The sequence below is a fragment of the Triturus cristatus genome, chromosome 3_1 (assembly GCF_964204655.1).
Source record: "Triturus cristatus chromosome 3_1, aTriCri1.1, whole genome shotgun sequence".
Lineage (NCBI taxonomy): Eukaryota > Metazoa > Chordata > Amphibia > Caudata > Salamandridae > Triturus > Triturus cristatus.
The window spans coordinates 686,728,553-686,753,645 of record NC_140583.1 but is presented as its reverse complement, the minus strand read 5'-3'; the positions used below and the strand labels follow the sequence as shown (position 1 = coordinate 686,753,645).

Sequence of the window (25,093 nt, the reverse complement as noted above, 5' to 3'; positions counted from 1 at the left end):
AACCCCCACCCCAGCCGTGTATGTACGCACCGAACCACCACCCGTGTATGTACGCACCGAACCACCACCCGTGTATGTACGCCCCCGAACCCCCCCCAGCCGTGTATGTACGCACCAAACCCCCACCCGTGTATGTACGCACCTAACACCCACCCCAGCCGTGTATGTACGCACCGAACCACCACCCGTGTATGTACGCCCCCGAACCCCCCCCAGCCGTGTATGTACGCCCCGAACCCCCACCCGTGTATGTACGCACCTAACACCCACCCCAGCCGTGTATGTACGCACCGAACCACCAGCCGTGTATGTACGCCCCCGAACCCCCCCCCAGCCGTGTATGTACGCACCGAACCACCAGCCGTGTATGTACGCACCAAACACCCACCCGTGTATGTACGCCCCCGAACCCCCCCCCAGCCGTGTATGTACGCACCGAACCACCACCCGTGTATGTACGCACCAAACCACCACCCCAGCCGTGTATGTACGCACCAAACCACCACCCGTGTATGTACGCACCAAACGCCCACCCGTGTATGTACGCACCAAACCACCACACCAGCCGTGTATGTACGCACCAAACCCCCACCCCACCCGTGCATGTACGCACCGAACCTGCTATAAGAATGGGGTGTGCAAAACACCCCCAGCAGTGCCCAGACACAGGAGGGGTGGGTGCAGGGTCCTCCCAGCAGTGCCCAGACACAGGAGGGGTGTGTGCCTATCACTCCCAGCAGTGCCCAGACACAGGAGGGGTGTGTACCTATCACTCCCAGCAGTGCCCAGACATCGGACAATATACCCCATCAACAAGTTCAGTGACCTACAAGGGTGATACCCCAGATGCAGGCGGAGACATCGCTGAGCCAGCATGGCTATATTGAAAGGCAACCCTCACACATCCAGGAAATGTAGACACAGCACAGCACAGCATTTGGGAGACACCCTGCAGGAAAAATGGGCTGGGCCACAGAGGACGGAACACACCTTGGGACAATGTCACCATACAGTGAGAGCAAACATGACCAAATACCATTTGCAGAGACCTTTGTGATGGCACGCAGATGGCAGGGTACACCCCATGAGCAGCACACTCCAACATTTCACAGACCCCTAACACATTATCACCACCCCAACGCAGGGAGCACCAGCACCAACAGCAAGTCCAGGAAAGCATCAGTGTGCAAAACAAAAAGAAAAGGCTTTATTCAGCAGGAAAATATATCAGAGAAAATGTCCACTATGTACAAGGGCCATGGGCCAGCCCAGCAGCAATGTCCGGGGGGGGGGTACACATCGGGACGTGTGTCCCCTAGCTTGGCTGCACAGTTCACAAGTCCATTTCATCCACAGAAGAGGGGGCATCAGGGGGGAGGGTGGAAACAGGCACCGCAGGGACAGGAGGGGAAAGGGTAGGTGTTGTGGGTGCAGGGAGGGATGAATCTGCCACAGGGGGGGTGCCAGCGCCAAAGGTGGAGGACAGAATGGCGCTGCACACGTCGGCAAGTTCCCCCAGCGACTCCCCCGTACCCAATCCAACCACAGGCCCCAAGGAGGGGGGGGGGGCAAAGGGATGGGTCGCAGCGCCACTGGGGGAGGGTGTGGACAGGGTGGGGGACTCAACTCCCCTGGCCGGGTCCCGCCTCCACCGCTTGCGGGGTGGTGTCATCCTGGGGCTGGGGGGCACACTCGCAGTGGATGATGCTGTCACTGACTGTTGGCCAGGAGAGCTAAGGGGAGTGGATTTGGAGGGAGTGGGTTGTGTGGAATGCGGACTCCCACTGTGGCTGCGTGTTCTACGTTTCCCCCCCGACCCAGTGGGTGTGCCTTCCTCACCCTGTGTGTGCGTGACAGGAGGTGTGCGCTTCGACTTCCCTGGTGGTGTGGTGCCTGTGTCTGTTGGGGTGCGTGCACGCTGACGTCTGGATGTGCGTGGGACAGGCACGGGAGTGGGAATTGGGGATGGGGCAGGGGTAGGGGGTGTTACGCAGCGCTGCAGGAGATCCAGTGCTGCAGTCAGTGTGGAGTCTATGGACCTCAGCAACTGCCGTTGGTCAGACTGCGCAGCCGACATGCCCTCCATGTATGCCTCCATCTGGGTCAGCACCTGGGTGTGGGCATGGAGGACATTTAGCATCGCAGTCTGACCAACCTGCAACTGCCTCAGGATGTCCACAGACTCCGCACTCACCGCAGCAGTGGTGACAGGGGCAGGGGGTGCGGTGCCTGGCAGGAAGGAGACATGTGGGGACCGAGCACGGAGGGAAGGGCCACGAGCATGTGGGAGGCCGGTGATGGAACCTGAGGTGGCGGGGGGATGTGGAGGGCTGCCATCAGCTGGGGGGGCAGACTCCGCCACCTCTGGGAGCTCAGCCTCGGACCCGTCTGCGTCATAGTCTGTGTTGGCAGTCAACAGGTCCTCCGCCTCACTCCCTTCGGCCTCCGTGCCACTCCATGTGCCAGACAGGACAGCACTGCTGGTACTGGTGCTCAATCTCTCCTCCCGGTCCGTGCTAGTGTCTCCTTCCGTGTCCCCCGGCGATGCTGTGGGCAAGGTGAAGAGACAGGAGAAAATCAGACACCTGTACACATATGTCACATGAGTCAAATATACATAGGTCACATTGCATAGCCTGAAAAGCAACAGGAGTAACACCTACAAAACAATGTACACATGTAGGCCATGGAACACACAGTTTTTCTACCCACCATGCCACTGAGACACAATGGAGATCATGACACAACAGCAAATCACTGCACCTGAAATTTTAGAGAGGAGTCAGCCTCTGGGGACAAATGTGCACAGCACCTGCACCACACTGCGTCGTCAAAAAGGGATGAGCATGAATCATATCCATTTACTCTTGCCGCATGCTGCAAAGGCAATACATGAAACCAGGCCACACATGACAGGGTCACTGCACCTTGAGCGTATGTCCAGTCAAACATCACACACAGGCTAAACCCAGCAAGGAGGATGAAGCTTCTGACATGTAGGCCTTGTACGCACAAACCACCCACACCTGAGACAATCTCATTGAGACGGAGAAAGTATGTACACCTCTTACTCTGGGATGGAAACACATGGCCTCCACTAATTCATGACTGTAAACACACAGCCCCTGGTGGCCATGTCCACACATCATTGACAGGCAAACATCATCAGATTGTCTCAACAACACACACAGGTAATGCCCACTGTGAGTATGCACAAGCAAAATGGGTCCCCCTGTACAGTGGACACATGTAGCAACCTGTAGGTCCTAACAGTTGAGCCCAGGGTACAATGCCACCCTACGCAACCCATGGCAAAGACACAGTGAATGGCCATATTGTTGGATGACGCACATGATACCTAGGAAGAGGTGCCCCAGGGCACAGTAGTGCCCACACTCCTCCATGGTCCAGGATGGACATGACTGCAAATTAAGCAACCGTCCCTGCACTTAGCAGGCCTCCCACTCAGGCACATCATGTCAGAGGGCACACAATTGGACATGCATGCTGGAAGGCTGTACATTTTGGAGACACACCCCTATGTCGTGATTCACAATCAGTGCCAAGTGACATGGACACCACAATGACTGAAATTGGCCATGGCACACGCAAGGTCCCCATACCTGTGGCACATCACCCCCACACATGATGCTGATAGCATAGGGCACCTGCATGAACTGCCTGCATAAATAACCTTGTGCAAGAGTGGCGACAGACCAGGGAACACATTGCAAGGAGGGGAAGGGAGGGAGTGAGAACAGCACTGTGCTACTTTGTGGAGAAGTTGACGCACTGCACAATCAAACCCTGGCAGTGTATCCATGCAACTGCACACTTACATTGGCTGGGGACACACAACTGACACACATGTACCTACCCCCTTCCTGCTGCTGCCTCTCCTGTAGGCGCCTGTCCATATCGGGGAAGACCACCGCCAGCACACGCTTCTGGATGTGGGTCAGACGACGGCGGCCACGGTTCTTACGGCTCTCAGGTGAGTCCCCCAGCAGGAGCCGTGCAATCCTCCTCGTCCAGCACCGGATGTCCTGCCAGCGTTTCCTCACCTGAGACAGGCTCCGCCTCCGACCCTCTGTACCCCTCACGGCACTGACGGCTTCCCTCCAGATCTCCCCCTTGGCAATGGCGCCTACCTGTGAGGATGCAAAAGAGAGAATACATTAATCCACATGAGCAAAGACACAGAGACACACATATAGAACAATCCTCATTATGAACAGGCCATGGTATGCATGCAACTAATTGCACCTTTGTCATAGGGACATTATCCACTGTGGAAGGCCAAATGCACTACGTGCCAGTGGAAGCACACGGGTGGCATGAGGGGTACCACACACTCACTGACCAGGGATCACACTGTGCCTCACAGGCTACACCAGGATTATGTACAGCACCTCACAGCAGTCACCTGCCCCAGCACACTGATGCTACCTCAGCAGAGTACACAGACACACACAGGTACAGGACAATCACATGGCATTGCCAACTGCGGGTACACACCTCACTCTGCCCATGTGCCAGTAGACGGGGGTGTCACAGGTGTGGGGCTGGCTCAGCACGGCATGCACACAGCACTGCTCCCTGCTCACATCCGATGGCCAGGCCATATCCATCCCTCATGCTGCTTGTGTGCAACACTCCCCATATGCACTCACCCACATGACAGGGGACTAACACACACACCAATGTGCAGGGGACGAACACGGCCTTTGGACACTCACAGCACAGGTACACTGAACAAACACACATCCATGGGTACTGACACCTGTCACACTGGGGGGAACACAGGATCACATCAGGACTGTGGAAACAACATCCCCAGGAGGAGTATGCAGGCAGAATGTGGCATGCACCTTGCATTCATTGTCACAGTAGGCACTATGCAAGTGAGGAGTGCACACAGGAAACACAGCATGCTCTGCATGGGTGACATGAGGCCTTCCACACCCTGGGACCCACTCCAAACAACAGTGCATGTCTGTCACACATGGACACAATGCCAGAAGTCACTGTCACACAAAAGGGGCACAGTCTAAGCTAGTGGAGTCTGCACTCACCTGAACCCCTGGTCGACCATACAGGCTCTGGAACTGTGGGAGGATCACATCTATCAGGGCAAGGTTCTCCTCCTGGGTGAATGGCTGTGACCTCTCCACAGTCCTGGACATGGTGCCAGAGGAATCACTATCAGCAGCAGTGGTAATGGATGAATGGATGTGCAGGCAAGTGCTCTCTCATGGGACCTGGCTGCCTTATATATGCCTGGCTGGCCTGTTCATGTATAGGAGTACAGATTGATTGGTCAGTCACATTAGCATCCTACGTTTCATCCAATCCCTTCAAACCTACCCCAGTGTGTGGCTTTGCATGGTTTCAGTTTTGATAATGATGTCAAGTCAACATCCACATTGCAACAATGTAGATTCTTTCAAACTGACTTCTGCTGTGCACCTGGTGCTCAAAATCAAAAATTTAACTCAGTCTCCATGGCAACCATCAGGCATTTAGGCCCTTATACTTGTCCCTCATGTGTCCCCTATGTGTTTTCATACATTTACACACAGGTACGGTGCGTTCCACGCCCTAGGGCACCCCACAAGCAGTGATACCGACCGTACATGCGCTTGTACGGTCCGGATCACAATATGGGCGCTGGCGTATGCGTACGCCACAGTAGTACGGACTGTACACGCGCTTGTACGGTCCGGATCACAATATGGGCGCTGGCGTATGCGTACGCCACAGTAGTACGGACTGTACACGCGCTTGTACGGTCCGGATCACAATATGGGCGCTGGCGTATGCGTACGCCACAGTAGTACGGACTGTACACGCGCTTGTACGGTCCGGATCACAATAAGGGCGCTGGCGTATGCGTACGCCACAGTAGTACGGACCGTACAAGCGCGTGTACAGTCCGTACTACTGTGGCGTACGCATACGCCAGCGGCAATATTGGCCCAGGGACCCTATACACGCGCTCCGAGCGTATGTACGGTGCGTATTACAACTGTCAGTGGTGACAGGCGGCACACAGACAGGAATGGAGCGGACAGGTATTGCCAAGGGTGGACACCAATGCATTGTCTGTGCAATACCACCTGTGTGTGACACAGGTGTGTCAGGATGTGATGTGGCACTTTACCCCTGAGGTGTGGGCAAAGCACATGTACGATGAGCTGTGTACACATGTCGTGTGTGATGGTGCGCATTGTACCACACATCCCCTGCACTCCTTTGACATGTGTGCATGTCGTACACACTAGTGGAGCCATGAGTCACTTGCATGTCCCAGTCACGGACACCCGCACCTGTCCCCTGATGCCAGGTACACGGAATATTACATATGACACGTGTATGGCTGCGTTGCATGCTGCAACCATGTCATGTGTGTGGCATGTCTTTCCATGATTTTGCTGTAGGTGTGTGATTCAATGTGTCAGCAGTTGCTGCTGCCAACATGTGTCTGTGTGTCGATGGGCATGGCACACTGTTCCGCACACCAGCCCACATATGTGATTTGCCATGAGGTGTGTATGTATCCAACTACACGGAGTATCAACACAAGTACATATCCACATGCTCCCTATGTATGTTCTGTCTCGACATGTACTCCTCAAAGGCAATGTGTGTGGCCTGTCCTATTCCTATGACATGTGACCAGTGCATATCGCATCCAACTACCTGTCTGTACCATACGCATACTACTTCTGCACATGTGTGGATGTCTGTGAATCCTGTGATGCGTGTGCATGTTCACTTACACTGGCCCACAGCTAGTCTCATGCCATGTCATCGTGATCTTGCCCCCCTCCGTTAGTGGCTGTCCCTTGGTAGGAGTGTAACCTGACTGGCGTTCGTGTCCAGGAACTGTGGCACAGACCTGACTCACAACGTGGCATATGTGTATTGGCTGTGTAACATGTGCTCAGTGCATTGACGATGTTGTTGTACAGTGCTCACTCTTAGGTGTTCCTTCCATTTCACTGCAGGGCTCCGCCTCTCCCTCGACGTATGCCAGACATTGCTGCCCTGCATGAACGGGACTGTATACGCCGCTACAGATTCAGCCAACGGTTGATTGATGAGTTGACTGGCCGGCTGGAAGCACAACTCCTCCCGCGCCACAGGTATCCAAGTGCACTGACACCCAAGTTGAAGGTGATGGCAGCCCTACATTTCCTTGCCACGGGTACGTTCCAACATACCATTGCTGATGTCGGGGGCATGTCCCAGACGATGTTCAGCCGTGTTCTGCATGATTTCTTAGAGGCCATGTTGTTTCACCTGGATGAGTACATTAAATTCCCAAATCGTGAGCAGTTGACAGATGTCAAGCGTGAGTTCTATGCCCTGGGAGGGATGCCCCATGTCATTGGGTCCATAGATGGGACACATGTTGCGTTGGTACCACCACAGGCACAGGAGGTGGTGTATAGGAATCGCAAACATTATCACTCCATTAATGCCCTTGTGGTGTGTCTGTCCAACATGGTGATTTCACATGTCTGTGTTCGCTTTCCAGGATCAGCACACGATGCCTTCATCATGAGGCGTAGCAGGGTGCCAGAAATGATGCTGCAGCTGCGGAACGAGCGAGCATGTATTGTTGGTGGGTAGACTCTGGCAGTGCAGTGTTTGGCGTCATCTTCCAATCTCACTGCCTGTGCTGACACACTTCTGTCCATGATGTTTCCTTGTAGGGGACGCTGGCTATCCCAACATGCCATGGCTGATGACGCCTGTCCGCAACCCCAGCACGGCTGCCGAGCACCTCTACAACAACGCACATGGGCGGACCAGGAGAGTCATTGAGAGGACGTTTGGACTTCTGAAGAGCCGATTCCGGTGCCTCCACAAGACCGGCGGAGCACTCCCATATGCCCCGGTGAAGGTGTGCAAGATCATCATCGTCTGCTGCATGCTGCACAACATGGCAGTGGAGGAAGCTGTTCCACTCATACTGGATCAAGATGACCAGGACCATCCACCCGTGGAGGATGAAGGGCTTGGTGACGGGGCAAGTGATGTGGAGGAGGAGGAGGCTGTGGAGGACATGCGGAGTCGGCTCATACGCAACTTCTTTGCTTAGTGGTGAGTTCCAGTGTCTGAGTGTGCACGCATTGGGCCGTGTGTGGCATGTGTTGCAATGTGTGTGTCCATCTGCATGTCTGCCAAGTGAGTCAGTGGTGTGTATTGAAGTGTCACTCAAGTGATGGCGCAATGGAAGGATGTTGTCTGAGGGTCATCATTGTCACCTGTCATGTTAACAACATGATACGTGTTAAGTACATGCTTGCGGATGTGCTCCTTTGTGCTGAATCCTTGTGTGTCTCTCTTCCACAGGTCCATGTGCATGCTGTCTGCTGGTGGCATTGTTGTGCTCCTGCTACTCCTCATGAACACAGCGACATGTGCTGATTCAGCGTCACATGCACGGGCAAGTGTTGAAATCTCCTCAGGGTAAGGGATGCCTCACGTCGTTTTGGGTGTGTGAATTGTTTGTAGTCTGTGTGCACTTCTCCGGTTCATGTGTGTTCCATTTGCATACATGGTGATCCTACATGGGGAACATGACATGGGGCAGGCTTCACCTGGAGCCATGGTCAGACTTGGTGACTGTCATGTGGCAGGGGATTGGGGATTGTGATGAGGCCATCATTGTGTGTAACACTGGCCTCGGAAACATACAGGTTGCACCGGGTTGACATGGTGTGTGATTGCCCCATCAGGGCCTCAATGGTGTATAGCGGCCTCTCCGTGGCAGCAGGGGGTGTTTAGCTGTTATCCGTCACTTGTGTGCCAGGTCAATGGGATGCCAGCATCTGTGTTGCAATGGGGGGTGCCAGTGTTGCTCCCACATGTACATCCACATGACCTGTGTATGTGTTGACAGAGTATCATTGTCATTCCAACACACATGACTAATAAATTTGTCCCTCTGTCTCCAAGGTGCCTCTTCCCTGTCAATGGTGCCCTGTTGCCACTGTGCGTGCCGCAGGTCTGGCATAGTTTTCATAGGTGGTGCATATGTGTCTATGTGTAGAGTGACAAGATGCTAGGGGTTTGTCAGGGAGTGGGAACTGTATTATGCACAAGATGCACAGTTCCATCCACCTCAAGGCAAGAGAGACCATCCCCCAGGGAAACTACAACATCTGTGTAGAATCCTACCCTGCAGTCTACGGACATGTGCCTCACGACTCCCATGGTACTTGTCCATATCCGGAGTGCATCTGCACAGCTCTGCTACTGCGTCGGGCAACCAGGCCACATCAACGTCCTAACGGGATGGGGGGAATGTTTCACAGCCAGCTGCAGGATGACCTTCTAGATCCACGCCCACACTCATGATGCAGCCCACAACCCCAACACAACCATGTGGCACAGTGATCCTAAACTGCATTCTGGCATCTCCATGCATCCAACCTTGGCCTAGCCACCATTCTCAACATCCGCCTGACGCAAGCATGCTGCACATTGTAGGGACACATGTCTAGACATACCTGGGAGCGGCAAGCCAGGTCACTCCACATGATCCCTGACCTCTGCGCATGACTGTTGCTCCCCTGAATGTGTCTGTTGCCACAGTTGTGCGGGAACCACTCAGCTGGTTGGGCCCAGCACAGGTGAGTTTGGTACTCCATGTCTGTATCAGATGAGACATTGGGACCCATGTGTGTCCTGGGCAAGACTGCGACCCCACGGTTTGGATGGTTGGAGTTAATTCTGAGATCAGGCATGCTTTGACTGTACGACACACACATGTATTGTAATAATGTAGAATCACGGCATCATCTTGTAAGTGTGATTCATTTATTTGTGGTGGGGTACGGGTTTGTGGGGATGACAAGAGGTGCACAGCGGGAGTGTAGAATCCAGAGTTCACTGGGGGAGTTGGTATCCTTGTCGTAGCAAAATGTCAGAGTCCATGCCACAGTCTTCGTCAACATAGGTCAGACAGTGACCAGCAAGTCCATGTGGCAGAGAATGTCATGTGCTGCTATTGGGCCAGAGGGCCAGGTGCCAGGCCAGGTGACCTGGGAGATGGTGATGTTCTGCTGACTCTCACAGTCTTTTTCGTGGACGACCCACCTTCCTGCGGGGACCCTCGGAAGCAGTCCGTGACGATGTCTGTGACGCTCCGTCGGATGAATCCTCCTCCTCCTGATCCCTCCCTGTGTCTGGTAATGGCCTTCGCCTGGTGCCACAGGGAGGGTTGCCCATGTTGTCGGCAATCCGACGGAGTACACCGGTCATTTGGGTTTGCACCGCCACGAGCTCAGCCTGTCTATCCTCCATCCTTCCTTGGTGTTGCAGTTGACAGGCATGTTGCTGGGACTGCAGGGTCTTCATCTCCTGGAGGGTCCCCTTGATGTCATTGAGGGTGGACGCAATCTGGTCCATGCCCCTGGTGTCACGCCGGTATGTATCCAGGATGTTGCTGACCTGGGACACTACCGGGTCCTGAGCTGCCTGGTCAGGTTCGCGCCTCCGCCGTCCTCCACTCCCGCCACCCCTGCCCACGTGCACCTGGCCTGCCGTTGTGGGTGCATCGGGTCTCCGGGACCCCTGAGGGATGGCATCTGCGTTGCCGCCTGCCTCCTCCTGGGTGCCCGGAGGACCGTGTCCCTCCTGGGCAGACTGGCTGGGTGGTCGTGTGCGGGCAGGGCTCCTGGACGTCTCCTGGGATGTGGCAGGAATGGGGGTGGTGGTTGGCACAGTTGTACCTGACGCAGGTGCTGCAGGTGGTTGGACACCAGAGGGGCCAGGTTGGTCTGGGTCATCCACGGAGTGGTGAGAGTCATCGCTGGCGGTGGGGTCATCATCCCGCGGAGCCTGGTCCTGTGTGACTTCCCCCCCAGTGTTGGGGGGTGTTCGTCGACGTTGACCTGTGTGTGAGAGAGACAATGTTAACAGTGTCACATGTGGCATCCATGTTGCATGCATTTCTGATTTGGCACTCTTCCTCTGGGTAGTTGGATCTGTCCTGCATTCCTCTCACAGTGCACTTGTGCATGGCTATGTCCCTTGGCCACAGCTGTCAGGGCTTTACGCATGTGTGAGACACAATCTTAGTTGATGCATCTATTTGGGTACACAGTCAGCAGTGTGGTGTGCGGGCGTAGCGAGCCATGCAGAGGCGCCTTACGTGTTGCACTGTACGTGGCCAAATGGTGTTTTGGCAAGGCAATTTGATGTTGCAGGTAGGGGACTGAAGCATTTGTGACAGGGTTCTTACCGACACGGTGGGTGGGTATACTGGGTGTGTGGTTAGGTCTGTGCCTGCAGCACGGATGGACTCGTGCACAGATTGACACATGGACCGGTCTTCATCTACGGAAGGGGGGGTTGAGGCACTGCCAGACCTGGTCTGCATGCACACAGTCCACCGGCTGACGAGTGGACATGGCCACACCACCCAAGGGTGATTTAGTCTCCCTGTGTCTCCCTTCCTCCCTCCCTCTGTCACCCTCCTCCCTCCCTCTGTCGGTCTCCCTCTGTCACCCTACTCCCTCCCTCTGTCTGTCTCCCTGTGTCCCCCCTCTGTCTCCTTCCCTCTCATTCCCCCTCTCCCTCCCTCTCTTTGTCACTCTCTGTCACCTCAGGCCAGCTTCCTGGGCACACACAGTTAGCCGGTCTTTGAATGGCCATTGGCTTGTTCATGTGAGTTAGTCCCTGTTCTCCGGGCACCCATTGGGCAGTGTGTCTGAGTGTAGGCTGCTGCTGTGGCGGTGTGTGCTGAGACTCTATCAGAGCGATGCATCTTCATTGTCTGCTGTTATGTGCAAATTGTGCCTTCAGACCCATGGCATCCTGCATGGCAGCCATCATTTGCAGGCAAGACAGTACTGTGTGGGTACACACAGTTTGTATGGCTGTGCCCTGGGCCATATGGGCTGAGGGCATTGTTGTGTGCTTGTGAGTTGCTCAATGTTAGTTTTGCTGCCCCCACTCCCAGCATCGACCACATCCTGTGTTGTGTTGGTGTTTTGTGTGGCCTGTGACTTGGCATGGCCCTGATTGATGCATGGGGCATGGAGGTGCCAGTGGCATGTGTGTGTTTGTGGAGTGTTGTTGTGTCCGGTGGTGGCTTGGGGGGGGTGGCATGCATGATTGATTGTGTATGGCATCCCCCCCATGTGAGGTGAGTTGTTTGTGTACTCACCAGGGTCTGGGAGTCCTGGCAGTCCGTGTAGTCCCTCCACCGCCAGCGTGGACATCACCTTCTCCTCCCAGGGATGGTATAGTACCGGTCTGGGGGGCGGCCCTCCTCCAGTGATGTTCCCCTGGTTGTGATTGTCAGTCATCTTCCTCTTGACCGTCCTCCGCAGATCGTACCACCTGGATTGGCACTCGTGCCTGGTCCTTCTGGTTGTCCCAACAGCATTCACAGAATCGACGATCCTCTGCCACATGGCGGTTTTTTCGGATATGCTGGTCTGTCTGACCAATGTCCCAAAGAGCTGTGGCTCGACTCTGAGGATTTCGTCGACAAGGATCTCCAGCTCCTCCTTTGTGAACTTTGGATTCTTGGTGGTGGACATGGCGTGGGGTGTGGTTGTGGGGGTGTGGGTGTGGATGGCTGTGGGTGTGTGGGTGTGGTAGTGGAGGTGTGTGTGTGAATGTGATGAGGGGGTGTTTGTGTAGGTGGTTGTGTGAAGGTATGCAAGTGTGAGGTTCAAGTATGGTGGTGTGGGTCGTCTGTGGGCTCTGGCAGCAGTGGGTCTGTTGCAAAGGCTCATGGTTTGTGTGTGTGGTCCATTTTTATTGGTCCATTTGTGGGTGTGGCTGTGTTTGAAATTTGTGTGGGTGTGTTATGAGGAGTGATTGAGTTTTGGGCCTCTGTTTGGCAGTTTGGCAGTTGCAGGTGAGTGTATGTGATGTTTGTGGGGTTGTTGGGCCTGTTTGGTGGTGTGGGGAAACTCTACTTGACTCTCCTTGTGTAAATATGGTTTGTCCGGGTTCAGTACGTGTTTTTTTGGCGTCAGTACGGTCCGTACATGCACTGGTGGGGGTGCGGTCCGTACATTCCCTGGTGGGGTGGTGGTTAGGTGCGTAAATACACGGCTGGGGTGGGGGTTTGGTGCGTACATACACGGCTGGTGGTTCGGTGCGTACATACACGGCTGGGGGGGGTTCGGGGGCGTACATACACGGCTGGTGGTTCGGTGCGTACATACACGGCTGGTGGTTCGGTGCGTACATACACGGCTGGGGGGGGGTTCGGGGGCGTACATACACGGGTGGGTGTTTGGTGCGTACATACACGGCTGGTGGTTCGGTGCGTACATACACGGCTGGGGTGGGGGTTTGGTGCGTACATACACGGCTGGTGGTTCGGTGCGTACATACACGGCTGGGGGGGGTTCGGGGGCGTACATACACGGGTGGGTGTTTGGTGCGTACATACACGGCTGGTGGTTCGGTGCGTACATACACGGCTGGGGTGGGGGTTTGGTGCGTACATACACGGCTGGTGGTTCGGTGCGTACATACACGGCTGGGGGGGGGTTCGGGGGCGTACATACACGGCTGGTGGTTCGGTGCGTACATACACGGCTGGGGGGGGGATTCGGGGGCGTACATACACGGGTGGGTGTTTGGTGCGTACATACACGGCTGGTGGTTCGGTGCGTACATACACGGCTGGGGTGGGGGTTTGGTGCGTACATACACGGCTGGTGGTTCGGTGCGTACATACACGGCTGGGGGGGGGTTCGGGGGCGTACATACACGGCTGGTGGTTCGGTGCGTACATACACGGCTGGGGGGGGTTCGGGGGCGTACATACACGGGTGGGTGTTTGGTGCGTACATACACGGCTGGTGGTTCGGTGCGTACATACACGGCTGGGGGGGGGATTCGGGGGCGTACATACACGGGTGGGTGTTTGGTGCGTACATACACGGCTGGTGGTTCGGTGCGTACATACACGGCTGGGGTGGGGGTTTGGTGCGTACATACACGGCTGGTGGTTCGGTGCGTACATACACGGCTGGGGGGGGGTTCGGGGGCGTACATACACGGCTGGTGGTTCGGTGCGTACATACACGGCTGGGGGGGGGTTCGGGGGCGTACATACACGGGTGGGTGTTTGGTGCGTACATACACGGCTGGTGGTTCGGTGCGTACATACACGGCTGGGGGGGGTTCGGGGGCGTACATACACGGGTGGGTGTTTGGTGCGTACATACACGGCTGGTGGTTCGGTCCGTACATACACGGCTGGGGGGGGTTCGGGGGCGTACATACACGGCTGGTGGTTCGGTGCGTACATACACGGCTGGGGGGGGGTTCGGGGGCGTACATACACGGGTGGGTGTTTGGTGCGTACATACACGGCTGGTGGTTCGGTGCGTACATACACGGCTGGGGGGGGGTTCGGGGGCGTACATACACGGCTGGTGGTTCGGTGCGTACATACACGGCTGGGGGGGGTTCGGGGGCGTACATACACGGGTGGGTGTTTGGTGCGTACATACACGGCTGGTGGTTCGGTGCGTACATACACGGCTGGGGGGGGGATTCGGGGGCGTACATACACGGGTGGGTGTTTGGTGCGTACATACACGGCTGGTGGTTCGGTGCGTACATACACGGCTGGGGTGGGGGTTTGGTGCGTACATACACGGCTGGTGGTTCGGTGCGTACATACACGGCTGGGGGGGGGTTCGGGGGCGTACATACACGGCTGGTGGTTCGGTGCGTACATACACGGCTGGGGGGGGGTTCGGGGGCGTACATACACGGGTGGGTGTTTGGTGCGTACATACACGGCTGGTGGTTCGGTGCGTACATACACGGCTGGGGGGGGTTCGGGGGCGTACATACACGGGTGGGTGTTTGGTGCGTACATACACGGCTGGTGGTTCGGTCCGTACATACACGGCTGGGGGGGGTTCGGGGGCGTACATACACGGCTGGTGGTTCGGTGCGTACATACACGGCTGGGGGGGGGTTCGGGGGCGTACATACACGGGTGGGTGTTTGGTGCGTACATACACGGCTGGTGGTTCGGTGCGTACATACACGGCTGGGGTGGGTGTTAGGTGCGTACATACACGGCTGGTGGTTCGGTGCGTACATACACGGCTGGGGGGGGTTCGGGGGCGTACATACACGGCTGGTGGTTCGGTGCGTACATACACGGCTGGGGGGGGTTCGGGGGCGTACATACACGGGTGGGTGTTTGGTGCGTACATACACGGGTGGGGGTTCGGGGCGTACATACGCGGGCGGGGGGTGGTGGGGTGTTCGGCGCGTATGCGGGCACATGTCTCCATGGTTGCTATGGGAGTTCGGTTCGGACGGTGTTTTTTGCGTACGGTTGTGAAATGGGGAGGACGGGAGGGATCGTACTTGCGCAGTCGGACTTTATTTTTCCGCACGGTGGGTTTCTCGCCCGGGGACGTGTCGGTGACTTTTCCCGACCCGAGGACGTGTGGGGAAATCTTCCCAATGCGATTCGTATGGACTTTTTTCCGTTCGAATCGTACTTGGCAGTTTGTACGCTACTTTGACGATTCGGACGGAAAAAAATCCGGATACGAGTCGGACGGGGAATTTTTTTACCGGATCGGAATTGGCACCACAGTCTTTTATCTCCAGTTGTCTTCTTTTTCGAAACTACAATCGCAGATACCCATTCAGAAGCATCTGCTTCCTCAATTACACCTTCTTTTTTCAGTTTATGTAACACTTCTTTCAATTCGTTTCTCACTGAGAGTGGTACAGTTCTCACTTTATGCTTTACAGGTATTGCCCCTTCTTTTATCTTTATATCATGTACAAATCCTTTTACACATCCAATTTTACCTTTGAAAATATTGTCAAATTCTTCCAATATACAGTTTAAACCCATTTTACCTTCATCAACATGTACCGCATTTACCATGTCTTCTCTTAACACTATTGGTTCTTTAGCCCCTGGTACAAGGTTTACGCCTAGTTTTGCTAGGTCCCTCCATCCCACAAAGTTCCTACCTCGCTTCGCTACATATACTTTTGTATTGATATCTCTTCCTTTGAATGTGAGTTTATCACAGAAATAACCCACCATATCAATGTTCTGCTCCCCAAATGCCTTTGGGTTTACATAAGTTTCTTCTAATTTTACATTTTGCCATTTTTCTTCAAATATCATGTCAGATATCAATGTTATGGGTGACCCTGAATCTGCCGTGAATGGTAACTCCACATCACCAATTAATACCTTTCCTATCGGACCCTTAATTCTTCCATCTACACTATCTATTGATAGTACAATGTTTGCACACATTTCTTGTTCTGACTCACTTAATGCACTTATCCTCATTCCTTCTACTGTTTTCTTTGTTTTACATAACGCTGAATAGTGGCCCAATTTTTTACACTTAACACATTTCTTACCTATTGCTGGACATGTTTTGCAATCAGCTAAATGTTCCCGTGACCCACATCTGAAGCAACACAAGTTTTTTACTCCTACCTTTTTTCCGCCCCAACTTTTATCGATACCTCTTGGTTCTACTTTCCTTTTATCCCGTAAATAAAAGACGTTAGAGTTACTGCATGTACTCGATAATGCCTTTGTCGATATCAGTGACCTTTCTATACCCTTGGCAATATCCGTCACTTCCTCTAATGTCCGATTCCTGCATGTTAACAACCTCTCTTGTACTTTTTTTGAATAACAGTAAAACACCACCTGATCCCTTATATATATATCTGCCATGTCTTCAAATTCGCAATCTTTTGCTAGGACTCGTAAACATGCTATATACTCCTCAAAAGTCTCTCCCTCTTCTTGCCTTCTCAATGCAAATTTGTGCCTTCCTACCATTATACTACTCTCTTCTGAAAATTGTTTCTCAAGTTTTTTTAGGGCTTCTTGGTACTCATTTAATGGTATGAACACCCCTGGCGGGCTTTCATACTCCGGTAGTCTATCGAATATTTCTTGTCCAGTTTTTCCTAGAAGACCAAATAAAAGCGCTTTTTTCCTTTCAGCGTCATATTTTTTTCCATCAATTGACACTATGTAATTTTCAAATGCCCTTAGCCAGCTTTTCCATTTCATTATTGGCTTCCCCAGTTCTTTCAAGAACAGTGGTGGTACACATATTTTTACTTTGCGCCATGTTTTATTGTTATGTGCTTCTGCTTGTTTCTTTTTTTCTCCTCTCAGTTATATTTTCTTTATTCAATCCTTGCTTCTTGATTTATTGATTTATCTTTTCCTCCTTAGTATGTTGGTCTATTTACTTATTTGTTCACAGTCTAACCAACATTTTCCTCTAGACAACAGTCCATTTGTCAAAGTATCATTTAATTTATAAACGCGCTTCACTTCTCATGCAGCTGTCTCAGGCATCTATTTATTTCCTTGACTGCACCATTTGATTGTACCTCACATTCACTTATCGCTTGCTTATGTGGGGCACAGCGCATTGGATCTTGACAGTTTATTTGCTTATTTGTGGATGTACACCTCTAATCTTCTTCTCTTCCATACGCGCTGCTGTCATTAATTATTTCCACATACGCGTTTCATTCCTCTCAGCCAATTTTCGATATTTAAAATGGCGGCTCGTTCACTACGTTGGTGCGACGTGTCCGGCGTTGCTCCAATCAAAACCCGGAGCTAAGCCATACGTCACACCGACCTTCAGTTTACTTTTCCTGTCAAGTTTTTTCTCACCAACAGCCAACGCGTTATATCCCCATGCAACGTTCACTTACTTCTTGCTGTCGATCGTTGCTTTACACTTAGGCATTCATTTACAGTTTTTTTTTCTTCCGACTTTTCCTCCGTGATGTTTTTTTTTTTATCTCCAAATTTCAATTGCCCGTGAGCCCGTTTCTTCATCCCGTTCCTCGTCGCCATTGTTATAAAAGTACATCAGGCCATGGACGATGTCAAAGATTACTTTATTTATTCTACAATAATATGGGCCCACGAGACCAACAGCACGGGCGCGCACCGGTCATGGCAGGATCAGCCAGTGACTCGGAGCTGCGCTGACGTCATATAAATACAGCTCCGAACATTCGGAGCTGACAACTGAGTGACGAGCACCAAACATAAACGAAAGACTTCGCTGGAAGTCGCACCAAGTTATAATTATTTCAATACATTCTCAACAGTAGTTCCTGAGAAAATTAGAGTTAAAAAAATAGATATATCTGGACGGAGCCTAACCACACATCTCATCGTGAGATCTGATTGGCTGTCAGCACTTCATCCAAGAAGTGTTGGCAGCCATCGTGGGACCAATATACATGATAGCACCTCATTAAAAAGCATTGCAGTTAATAGAAGGTTTTAAGACTTTAGTTAGATTATACATCATTTGTTGATGGTACCATACTCCTTTTAGGAATTGTGGTGTGTTCTAAGGTGGTTTTACCATGTGAAAAAGCCTTCTGCTGTGGTATCATGAATCATGTTTGAGAGAAAACTGTTTTCTCATGCTTTTCCCACAGAGGTTTGGAAGGTGATCCATTAGCTAAACTGAGAGCATATTTTCTATAAATTCACATTATCTTTCTCAGTCATGTGAGAATGAAGTCTGACATTCTCAGTAAAACATGTACATCCAACAAGGGCAGAGACTGTCAGTTGATTCCTTTGTGTTCTACTGCAGCTTCCCAGAGTGTTCTAAAGAACAACTAGAGCGCTAACAGTCCTACTTATGACAAACGTATTGCACACCTGAAGCCATCTTGATTGGAATAAAGCGGGAACTCTTAAAACATTTAATTTGAAAAGGAACAAAATGAGGGGGTTCATTTTGCCATAGAAAGTATGTTTAGTGCTGCAGAAAGAAAAATTAGGGCACATTTTGAGTGACTTCTCAAATCCTCTTCAATTTCATTAAAGAATTCTGACATGCAGACTGAAACATGCACTTTGAATACTAGCAGCAGACTTCCCTGGTGCGCATTACTACAGTAAGCTAATAAGCAACTAGAGTGCTAACATTCTGAATTTATGGCAAATGTGTGACACATCTGAATGCCTTCTTGATGGAATCAAAGTAAAAAACTGAAAGTATTTCCTGCTGAGGAGACTGTAGTAAATGAGGAAATTAGGAAACATCATACCAAATAAGTCTCCCAAAATGGCCACCAGAGACTAAAGAGCCCAAATGTAGCCCAAATATCACCCAGATGTAGCCCAAGAGTAACCCAATGACAGAATGTCCCAGAGTGTTCTAACGAACAACTAGAGCGCTAACAGTCTTACTTATGACAACAGTATGGCACACCTGAAGCCATCTTGATTGGAATAAAGTGGTAACACTTAAAACATTTAATTTACAAAGGAATAAAATGAGGAGGTTAATTTTGCCATAGAAATTATGATTAGTGCTGCAGAAAGAAAAATTAGGGCACATTTTGACTTCTCAAATCCTCTTCTATTTCATAAAAACATTCTGACATGCAGACTGAAACATGCACTTTGAATACCAGCAGCAGACTTCCCTGGTGAGCAGTAGCTTTACTACAGTGATCTAATGGGCAACTAGAGTGCTAACATTCAGAATTTATGGCAAATGTGTGACACAGCTGAATGCCTTCTTGATGGAACCAAAGTAAAAAACTGAAAGTATTTCCTACTGAGGAGACTGCAGTAAATGAGGAAATTAGGAAACTTCATAACAAATAAATCTCCCAAGATGGCCACCAGAGACAAAAGAGCCCAAATGTAGCCCAAATATCACTCAGATGTAGCCCAAGTATAGCTCAATGACAGAATGTCCCAGAGTGGTCTTAAGAACAACTAGAGCGCTTACTGTCTTACTTATGACAAAAGTATGGCACACCTGAAGCCATCTTGATTGGAATAAACTGGTAACACTTAAAACATTCAATTAAAAAGGAACACAATGAGGGGGTTCATTTTGCCATAGAAATTATGATTAGTGCTGAAGAAAGAAAAATTAGGGCACATTTTGAGTGACTTCTCAAATCCTCTTCTATTTCATTAAAAAATTCTGATATGCAGACGGAAACATGCACTTTTAATACCAGCAGCAGACTTCCCTGGTGAGCAGTAGCTTTACTACAGTGATCTAATGGGCAACTAGAGTGCTAACATTCAGAATTTATGGCAAATGTGTGACACAGCTGAATGCCTTCTTGATGGAACCAAAGTAAAAAACTGAAAGTATTTCCTACTGAGGAGACTGCAGTAAATGCGGAAATTAGGAAACTTCATAACAAATAAATCTCCCAAGATGGCCACCAGAGACAAAAGAGCCCAAATGCAGCACAAATATCACCCAGATGTAGCCCACATGTAGCCCAATGACAGAAGTTTGCAAAACACTTATTTTATGTGTATTTGCAGTTTTATATAGTGCAGACTTGTCAGGTATTGGAGTTCTTTACATGAGCATTGGTTACATCACACAAGATCAAATTCATTTTGGTTGTAGACATGGTGAGATTAAGTGATTTGACCAGAATCACAGAATGTTGAGCTGAAGCAGAAACTCCAACCTGGTTCCCCAGTTGCAAAGTCTGCAGCTCTGGAAGTAACACCACATCCTCTCCCCTAGGTGCAACATTTAATCAAGTAGTCAACTGGATAAAAAAACATAAAGATTACACATCATTTAAGTTCTATTTAAAAACTCAGAAAATATGTCCTCATTTTAGTTTTTTAGAGCACTAACCATAATTTTGAGGCAAATGAGACCCTCTCATATATGTAATTTCTAAAGGAAATGCTCTAGGTATTACAGTTTTGATTACATCAAGATGACGTCAGGCGTTCTACACTTTTGTAATAAATATAGAATGTTAGCAATCTAGTTGTTCATTGGGATACTGTTGAGAGGCAGAGGCCAGGGGCATGGACTCTGAAAATTGAAGGCAGGTAGGAGAGTGCAGAGGCAACAATTTGACCACACTGGGCAGGCAGGAAGGGCAGTGGCAGCACAGCAGACTATGAAGGGCAGTGGAAAGGGGGGCAGGGGCAACAAACCAACAATACAGGGCTGGCAAGAGAGGCTGTGGCAATATAATAGACCATTGTGGGCAGAAGGAAAAGGCAGTGGTAGTACAACCATACATGCCAACAGACCTGTTTCAGCCAGGAAAAGTCCAATGTTTTTAAGCTCAAATGGGCTTTATTTGATCTGTCTCCTGTCTACAATCTCCTCTTTTTCAATGTAACTCAAAGGGGAAAATCAATACCCCTTTTTTTTTTCAAAATCTCCCTCTTGCCAAGTTCAAAATGTTCGCAAGTATGGTACATTGGATCATGGTAGGCAGGGGGAATTGGGGTAGGGACATGGACTCAGATAACAGAGGACAGGAGGGACATGGAGAGGTGCACCAAACTGACCCTACAGGGCAGGCATCAGGGTTTGCAGCAGCACAATACACCGCACAGGGCATGCGGGACGGGAGTGCAGCACAACAATCCATAGAAAGCAATAGGGAGGGGACAGGACCATGCACATGGACAACAGAGAACAGAGGGGAAAGAGGCAAGGGTAGCTAGCTGACCATAATGGACAGACAGGAGAGAAAGCTGCAGCATAACAGACCATAAAGGGCAGGAGGGACGGATCAGGGGCATTACAATGGAACAGACAAGCCAGGAGGGAGGGAATAGGGGTCTGCACATGGAAACAGAGGGCTGGGGGCAAGGGGGCAGGGCAGGAGCAGCAAGATGACCATGGAGGTCTGGCAGGATGGGCACTAGATACAAGACACACCATGGAGAGCAACAATGATGCCATACACACAGACCATGGAGGGAAGGTGGGAGGGGGTCAGGGGCAGCTAGCTAACCACACAGGGAAGGTGGGAGGGGCCATGACAGCACAGAAGACCATGCATGGCAAGCAGGAGGGTTAGTGGCAGTACAATGGCTATGATGGGCAAGAAGGAGGGTGCACGGGCATGCACAAAGGACTATGGAGGATAGAAGGGAGGGTCAGGACCTGGGCACAGACAAGAGAGTTCAGGGGAAGGGGCATCACAACAGACCACGCGGGGCAGGCAGGAGGAGCAGTTGCAGCACAACATACCAGGGAGGGCAGAAGGGTGTGGCAGTAAAATGGACCATGGAGGACAGGAGGAAGGGGATAGGGGCATGGCATGTGGACAGGCAGGGTGGAGGTGGCAGGGACAGGTTAAAGTCATCTGACAATGCTAGGCAGGTGGGAGGGGAGTGGCAGCTCAACAGAACACTCAGAGTAGATAGGAGTGGCAGGTCCATGGAACATGGTGGGCAAAAAGGATGGAGCAGGGGCATGCACAAAGACATCGGAGGGCAGGGGGAAGGAGAATAGGGGCAGCAAGCTAAGCACAGAGGCTAAGCAGGAGGTCAATGATGTGCCATAGAATTGGGCAATGGAGGGCAGGAGGAGTGGACTGGCACATCATGCTAAATGGAGGGCAGTGGCAGCACATCAGACCATGCATGGCCGGAGGGAGGAGGCTAGTCCATGGATACAGACAACAGAGGATAGGGAGGAGGTGGATGTGGCAGCAAGCTAACTGTTCAGAGAAGGTGGGTATTAGGAACTTTATTGTTTTTAAAATGTGTGTCTGTGCGAACTGCTTAAAATATGAACAAGTATGCAGCATAATCTCACTTTTATTCAGGAAGAAGAGGACGTTTGGGACTGTGACTCCGGGCTCACTGGCAGAAACACCCCCTGACCCTCAACCCCCATCGCAAAATGTAATGCCCGTGAAAAGGGTAGGTGGACGCAGTGTTATATAGAACATAGTCCTGAGAGCATGATTGAAAATGAAAACTAGATATAGTATATGGTATAAACTATGCACCAAAAAGTGTGATATAAGATGAACCGGGGCGTGGAATATAATATGCAACACATTGTGCGCAATGACAGATTCATTGGAGAGTGCGAGATAGCACAGGCACTAGCGCATGCTATGCGATATGCGCCTTGGAGTGTAATATGCACAGGGCAGTGTTGTGTAACCTAACTAGTCTCTAAAGTTGTAATATAAAATATGTGCTGGGGAGTGTAACGTTGCATATGCACTGTGACAAATATATGGATCCCAGATTGTAATATGTATGGCATAGCGTTTTGCGTTATAACAGAGGCATCGATGAAGGCACGGTAGATGGGGCAATATAACCCGTGCAAAGGCAAGTGTGGCATGACATATTCACGGGGTGGTGTTACAGTGGACATGGGCTAGAGAGTGTCATAGCATACGCACTAGCTGGTGGAATACAAGACAGAGGTGTGTGGCACTCGGTGGGCACTGGTGGGTGTAACACAGCATTGGGCTCAGCCAGGAGCACGCTGTGACTCTTTTCCAGAGAGTAAAATAAAAAGTATTACACATCCGGCGGTGGATGAGTGTTTTATTAACCGTGAGAGGGGTTTCTTGCATAGTTTGGTCGAATTTTTGTCGAATCCCCTTTGAATGGCTTGGTGTGCGTGTGTATGAAATGTGCTCGTCAATAGCTACCCATGTTTGTATAAATAAACGACAAGGGTGTCTACTTGGGGAGTACCCACCGGCGGGGGCGCCAGGATTAGGCACGGTAGGGCGTCAGACATGTCAGAGCTTCACTAGTGGTGTAAATACATTCCCCGTGGATTCATTGTATGCATAGTCACCTTTTAATGAATATCACGCAAATCATCATGGTGATAGGTACATACGGTTTGTCCAGCATGTCCTAGATGTTTCTATAAATATACATTTTTTTAAAATAATAAAAAACAAAGGCTGGCCCCGGGGAAGGGGGTCTCCGGGGCCATAAGTGGCCTGAGGAGGGGGGCAATGCAGCCCCCCTCCTAAAGAATTTAAAAAAAAATGCCATGACCCGGGTGTTGGTGTCCCCGGGGCCAATAAATTAGAAAAAGAAGGGGGCCACACAGCCCTCCTTCTTAAAAAAATAAAATAAATAAAAGATCGGCATCGCGCCGGAGGCCATGAGCCCTCCTTGCAGCAATCTGCAAACGCGCCCCCTGGCCAGTTGTAAGTTGGGGAATGAATTCCCCTTCAATACTGAGGGTCCCTGAGGGCCAACGAGCCCAACAGGTATCTCCAGTATGCGCCAGGGAGCTGCGTTGCAGACAGGTGTTCTGAGGCCACGCCCCTTTTTACACCTCTATGCAAAGCAGCTCTGTGGCGCTTACTGGAGGTACCTAGTGGGCTAATTTGACCCTATGGACCCTTAGTATTCAAGGGGACTTAATCTCTCAACTTAGAACGGCCACAGGGCGCGTTCACACAGTGGTGAAGGGAGGGGACGGGGCCTGAGGTGACGTGTGCAAGCACGCCCTGTGGCGCGTTTTAAGTTGGGGAAATAATTCCCTTTAGATCCCGAGGGACCCTGGGGGCCTACTAGCCCACCAGGTGCTTCCAGTAAGCGCCACTGCTCTGTGTTGCAGTGAGGTGGTCTAGGCCGTGCCCCTTTTTACACCTCTCTGCAATGCAGCTCTGTGGCGCTTACTGGAGGTACCTAGTGGTCTAGTTGGACCCTAGGGACCCTCAGGATTCAAGGGGACTTAATTTCCCAACGTAAAACGACCACAGGGCGTGTTTCGACAGTGGGGAAGGGAGGGGATGGGGCCTGAGGTGACGTGTGCAAACACGCCCTGTGGCGCGTTTTAAGAGGTAGTTTTAATCCCCTGCCTATTATGTACTAGGGGCTTACAGAGGAGGTCATGCTAATCACAGGGGGACCCCAATGCAGAGTGTTCCCTAGTGTATGTAGGTGCTTTCACTGTATTCTGAGTGTCTTTTAACATAGCACTGGCTCTAGGACTGGTTAGTCAGACTCAGTTACCACCAGTATCCGTCTGAAAAAGTTGAGGGTACAGGATGATTTTGCAACAAGGCTTCCTTCTCCTCTTCTGTTTGTTCTTTCTGCACGTTATCCTTCTTCCTGCACTTTTCTTTGTCTTTGAGGACTTCTGTTGCTTCTGCATTTCTTTTTTTTCTTTCTGTGCGTTTTTTCTTCTTTCTTCACATGTCCTATCTCTGTAGGCATAGTTAGAAATTAGCATTTAAAAAAACCTTTGAAATTCACTGAAAAAACCATAGGTTTCAGGCACGTTATAGTTAGGAATTA

The 25,093-nt window shown here is 51.2% G+C and overlaps 1 long non-coding RNA gene across 1 annotated transcript in view; it reads left to right on the top strand.

Moving 5' to 3' along the window:
• The window catches only part of LOC146860804 (uncharacterized), a 167,735-nt gene that overhangs the window by 37,900 nt on the left and 104,742 nt on the right, over nucleotides 1-25,093 (top strand). The window lies entirely within an intron of this gene.